This window comes from Curcuma longa, chromosome 1 (genome assembly GCF_044706935.1).
Source record: "Curcuma longa cultivar G26 ecotype Majalengka, Jawa Barat chromosome 1, ITB_CL_G26_1.1, whole genome shotgun sequence".
Classification (NCBI taxonomy): domain Eukaryota; kingdom Viridiplantae; phylum Streptophyta; class Magnoliopsida; order Zingiberales; family Zingiberaceae; genus Curcuma; species Curcuma longa.
Genome location: NC_133861.1, coordinates 3,274,274 through 3,279,773, shown reverse-complemented (window position 1 = coordinate 3,279,773; position 5,500 = coordinate 3,274,274).

The window sequence follows — 5,500 nt, the reverse complement described above, 5'->3', positions numbered from 1 at the left end:
ATCTGAATCTGAGTCTACAGCTATCTACATGTGTGAAACTGTAGTGATGACAGGCCTGGTCTCACAGGTTTGTGAGGTGGTATGGCTTTGGAATGGCGTATCATTCTTTGGGGATCCCTTAAGGGCCTCATAATGTTGCTCTTGACAAGTCTGTGCAGAAATTGAAACTGTATTTGCTGTAGTATTGCCTTTTCTGTTCTTGCTGTTGGGTCTCTGATGGGGAGCTATGGAGGGTTCTCTAGTTTTGCTGGTTTTCAGTTGGACATTACCTCTTGCTGTGATGTCTATCAGCTCAGTACTTGAAAATAAATTTGACCTGAGATTGCGCTTCAATGTTGTTTCTGCAGTATGGTGTGCCAGACTGTGTGCCAGTTCTTGGGATTGACAAGGCCTAACTTCCATGCAAATGTGTTTAGTGAGGGTATTTTGCTATTGTTCATGCTCCACTGAAACTTTCTACTTTCCATCAAATTTTGCTATTGATTTTGAAACTGTTTTAGTTAGATTTGGTATTTGGGAATTGCTGTGTTGGTGATCAGTAGATGTATCTATTAGGTTTGTTTGATACTATTGCTTGGCCTCAATTGAAACCTTGTGTTGATGGTCATGCTTGATTTGTGTTTGGAGGGGAATTTGAGGGATCCTCGATCGCATTGTTACTGGTTCCAAATCTGATAGTGGAGTTGGCGTTGTTGCACCAGTGCCCAACCTTGAACCAGAAATGGGTTCTGATTCTAGTTGTGCTGAACCTGAACCTGCAATGCACTGTTTCATTGGTGTTTATCCCTCCCATTCTCAGGTACTTGTTGTCCATCCATGGCATGACCCTATACTAATATTGAATTTGCATTTGAGGCTGAGGTAGCAAGGCTGTGTCTGAGGCTGAAACTGAAACTGAAGCAAGACTTATGATGACATCTGATACTTACTACTTTAGAATGCCTGCAACAGTGGGCGGAACTGTGAAACCGTACTGTGGAACTTGTTTGCTTCTCTCTAGTAGGGATGACCTTGTGTTCGCCTAGCTATTTGCCCAGAGGCCTGCTGTTGTCTATGAAGTGCACATGAATCAATGGGGACTGACTTTAATAATAAATCTGGGATTTCTGATATAGTATTGTAATATGGAACACAGGTAGAAGATGTTCCTTGGCCTGACTACATAGAAACTTTAACTTATCAGCCTGATAATTTTTCCTCACCTGGGCATCTATTTGTTCATGTGATTGTTGCTGACCAGTAGAAGTCAGTGTTATTGCCTTTGACAGTGGCTTTGAGCTAAATGATACATCTTATTATTATATTTAGCAGACGATGATTGGATCTCAGAGTTAGTTTCAGTCAGAGAGGCCAGTAATCAGTTTTGGTCAGAAAGGTTTGATATCTCGTTCAGTATCTCAGAAGTCAGTTTTAGTAAGAGGGGTTATAGATGATATTTCATTTCAGCATCTCCGAGTCAGATTCTGACAGAGCAGAATCCATCTATTGCTCAGCCAACTACACAATAGTTGTCCTAAACAGAGTTGAGGCCTTCTATTGGAAGCATACAAACCAATAGATCGGTTATGTGGATGAAAATTAAGTCATGCTGATACCTTGATCTTATTATTGATCATACACTTATTAGTTTATTAGCCTAGCAGAGCGGTGATACTAGGTAGGTTACCTAGGTTATCTGCAGCTAGGGTTTTATTCGTTGCTTGATACAGACCTCGGACTTGTCCTTCCATTAATATTATAGTCTCGAGGACGACTGCGTGCGCACTTCCAGGGCATCAGTATATCATTTTAGCACTGTCTGTGTGGGTGCTACCATGCATTTGGATGTACATCATGACATTGTTGTTTACAGTATCATTGATTTATGACTGTTGCATTGTATGATATGACATACATTGCATGTATTCGCATGATTCCTACACCTGAGATACAGTATTGGCCTTCTTTGATTATCTCCGTTGATATATATGTAAAATACCAGAACTTCTAGGGATTTATTTGTAAATATCCCTAGTAGTAGGGGTTTATTTGTAAATAAACCTATTTAAGGGGTTAAAAGGAATCTTTCTAAACCTAAGATAGATTAGATTAACCCTATGGTTTAATTTAAGGTTAATTGGGTTAAATGGATGGGTTATTGGGTTAATGGTTATAGGATCCGGTTTTAAAACCCGTTAAGGAATTTAAAGCCGACACTGTTCTTCTCCTAATCGCGAAACCGCGATCTTATTCCACCGAAGCCACGCGACCTTCTTCTTCCTCATCCAAACTCGCGATCGACGCGAGCTCTCTCCCTGCCGCGACCCTAGCTCGCCTTCGCGTCGCCTGCAAGAAGAAACACCGGTGGTCAGCAACTCCGGTCGACGAAGCCGATGCTTGTCGGGGACCTGATTGAGCGGCGATCGGGGCGGAACAACAGGAAGTTTGGATCGGAAGGGGGAAATCGACGGTAGGCTTGAAATTCTTGATTTCGTGTGGATTCTCCGTGGGATTTCTCCGGTTTTCTTCAGATCTTGATTTGGATTGGGATCTCAACTCATGAGAATTTCTTGTTCGGCAGCAAGGGGCGATTCATGATCGGGGCAGAGTTTGTGGTTGGCCGGATCTAGGGTACGTCTCAGTTGAGGGAGAAGAGCATCGCCTCTTTGATGCAAGACCGGAGCTCCATCAGTGAGTTCACACCGAGCCAACAGCCTACATGATACCCTTGAATCTGTTGTGTTTTGTTCGGGTGAGCCTTTCTTACATCTGATTAGATTAACCTTATGAATTTGATTAGGGTAATTGTGATTGTTTTAGATTTTTAGGATTGGTTCGGTAACAAGCAAGAAGAAGAAGAGGTAGGTTGTCCTTGCTCATTTTAGTTGATGTTGGATGTTATTAGTCTTGTGGAATAATGAGATTGGTTAGTATGGGTTGTTTGAGTGGGTTGATGGATCTGTTGGAGTCATAGAAATTGATCGGTTTTAGGGTTGGAAGATTGAATCATAATTCTATTAGATCAATTCATATAATTGATCTATGGTTAGATTGAATTTGATCCATGAACTAGGGTTGAACCCAAATGGATTTAATTGGCTAACAAAGGTTGAGCTTATCCCTTAAATTAGGTTATGGATAACCTAAACTCGGATCTAATTAACCACAATTAGTTTGGTTGAGTTAGTGCCTATTAATCTAATGTGGGTTAACTTAGGGTTGATTAAATAGGAATTAACTATATTAATTGATTAATGATATTAATTAATTAATTAGTTAATCCCTGTTAGTATCAACCTAAAGATTGGATTAGTCTAATCTAAGATGGATTGATTAGCTTAGGTTTGATTAAACATGAGGTTAGTTGTATTGATCGATTCGATTAATACAACTAATTAATTGATTGGTTGAACCTTTGTTAATATCAACCTAAGGATTAGATTAGTCTAACCCGAGTTAAGGTTAGTTAAAGAGGGTTAAAGTAACCCTTAGAGTTTTCTTAGTTTGGATCAGGATTTCTTTGATGTATCATTGCATTTAGAGTTGTTATTACTCTTTTGCAGGACCCTGAGCGATTATAGAACTTCGATACGATACGAGAGTATTTTCTGGAGGTTCTATTCGACGTGCGGTTACAGGTGGATAGTTTACTGTATTTAGTCAATGCAGTTCTTTTCTTATTTTCAGTGCATGCTATCTTTTATTTTTATTGGCTAGGTACACTTGTTTTGCTTCTATACTTACTGGTAGATTAGACGCTTTTGATACTCTTATTGAATCCATGTTGATCTTATGCCTTTGACCTTGTTATCATTTCTGTTTATACCTTTGATGCTTGAGATCATTGTTTATCCATGATTAGGTTTATTGTTTCTATTTCCATTATGTAATCATCATTATTTCGATACTTGTGATCAATAGGGCATTAGTACAGTTATCAGTAGGGCATTAGTACCTACACATGTTAATTAACACGGTGTTAATTAACATGGTAGAGGATGATTATTCTGACTTGATCATGTCATCATTACGCATGAGCTTGATTGTAAATCCCAAAGATGTGGGTGTATCTTGCCGGTAGTTGGCCTATAGTGATATAGGTGGTTGTTACCCTTCCATCATGGTGATGGGGATTGTATGGCCTGTACGCAGTCCGGCTGTATGACCTGTACACAGCCGAGTCAGTGGCTTGATCTCGACACCGCGATGGGGTGGTACTCAGTCTGGCTATATGGCCTGTACGTAGCCCGGTTGTATGGCCTGTACGCAGCCGAGAGTGATTCTCTGGACGAGTATTGAGGACAGCACTGGCCATAGGATGTACGTAGCTACTGATGGGGCTACCTACTTGTGGGCTACCAGGCTACTATATTGTAGTGCTGGATCCATAGCCACTAGATGTCGTACACCCTCAGACTCATATATATATATATACATGAGATTTCTGGAGCGAGTGTAGGCAGTTGCATCATATGCACACATTTGCTTTGTGAGATTTATATACATACATTGGACCGTATATATGTGCATGTTACATTATGAAGTGATTGTGTACTTGTATTGATACTTGGTTGACGCATTGCATAACATGATCATGCATATGGATTACTATATGTACCTGAGATATAGCATGGCTTATATGATATCTGTAGGAGTTACGATACTTTACATTGTTCTCCCATTGCTTACTGTTATGCTTCTTCTATACCTGCTCTTTTATGTTTTACCTTATTGAGCATGCACTTCTTTCTGATTATCCACTGAGTATATTTGTACTCACCATTTGGACTCTGGGATTTTCTGTCTTCCCAGATATCAGGTAGGAGACTACAGCTGATGCCGAGGAGATTCTGCCAGTCATGCCATCTCACAGCTACTTGTGATTCTTTTGTATTGTGGATTTATGTTAGCTTATACATTGGTGTAGTAGTTTCCTATTGTCGTGGATTTGCTTACTTACAGTTCGGGTTTATGCATCATATTGCTACTTTGGGGGTTTTATTGCTTCGTTTTCATCGTATATGTGATTACGGATTTTGTTCTCTGCTCGAGACTTTGGTATATTGTGTTTCCGCTGCTTATTATCTCTTTTGTGAAGAATTGACGAGTTTTATTCGTTAATAATGTTACGGATGCATTTCATATATAGTAGGATGTGTTGAGTGGCCGTGTGGGTCACATTTACTTTTATTTGCTTGTATAAATCCATAGCATGTTATGGATAGGCCGTGTGGGCCTTTTATATATGTATGTATCCAGGGAATTGTCATAGTTACTGGGGAGATGATGTCTGCCCCATCATTTTACTAAACGTCCAAATTTTTCGGACAGCTATCTCTCGGGGCGTGACATGCTCCCAGCACTAACAATCTTCTCATTTTTAACTATGACAACCTAGTTCAAAGTGTACAAAATTACTTGAAACTCAAAAAACATTAAAAAAAATAATCCTAAAGAAAGAATAAACATTCCAAAGAAAGAATAAAATACTCCCCCTTTGTTAAGTTTCTCCCCTTGAAAT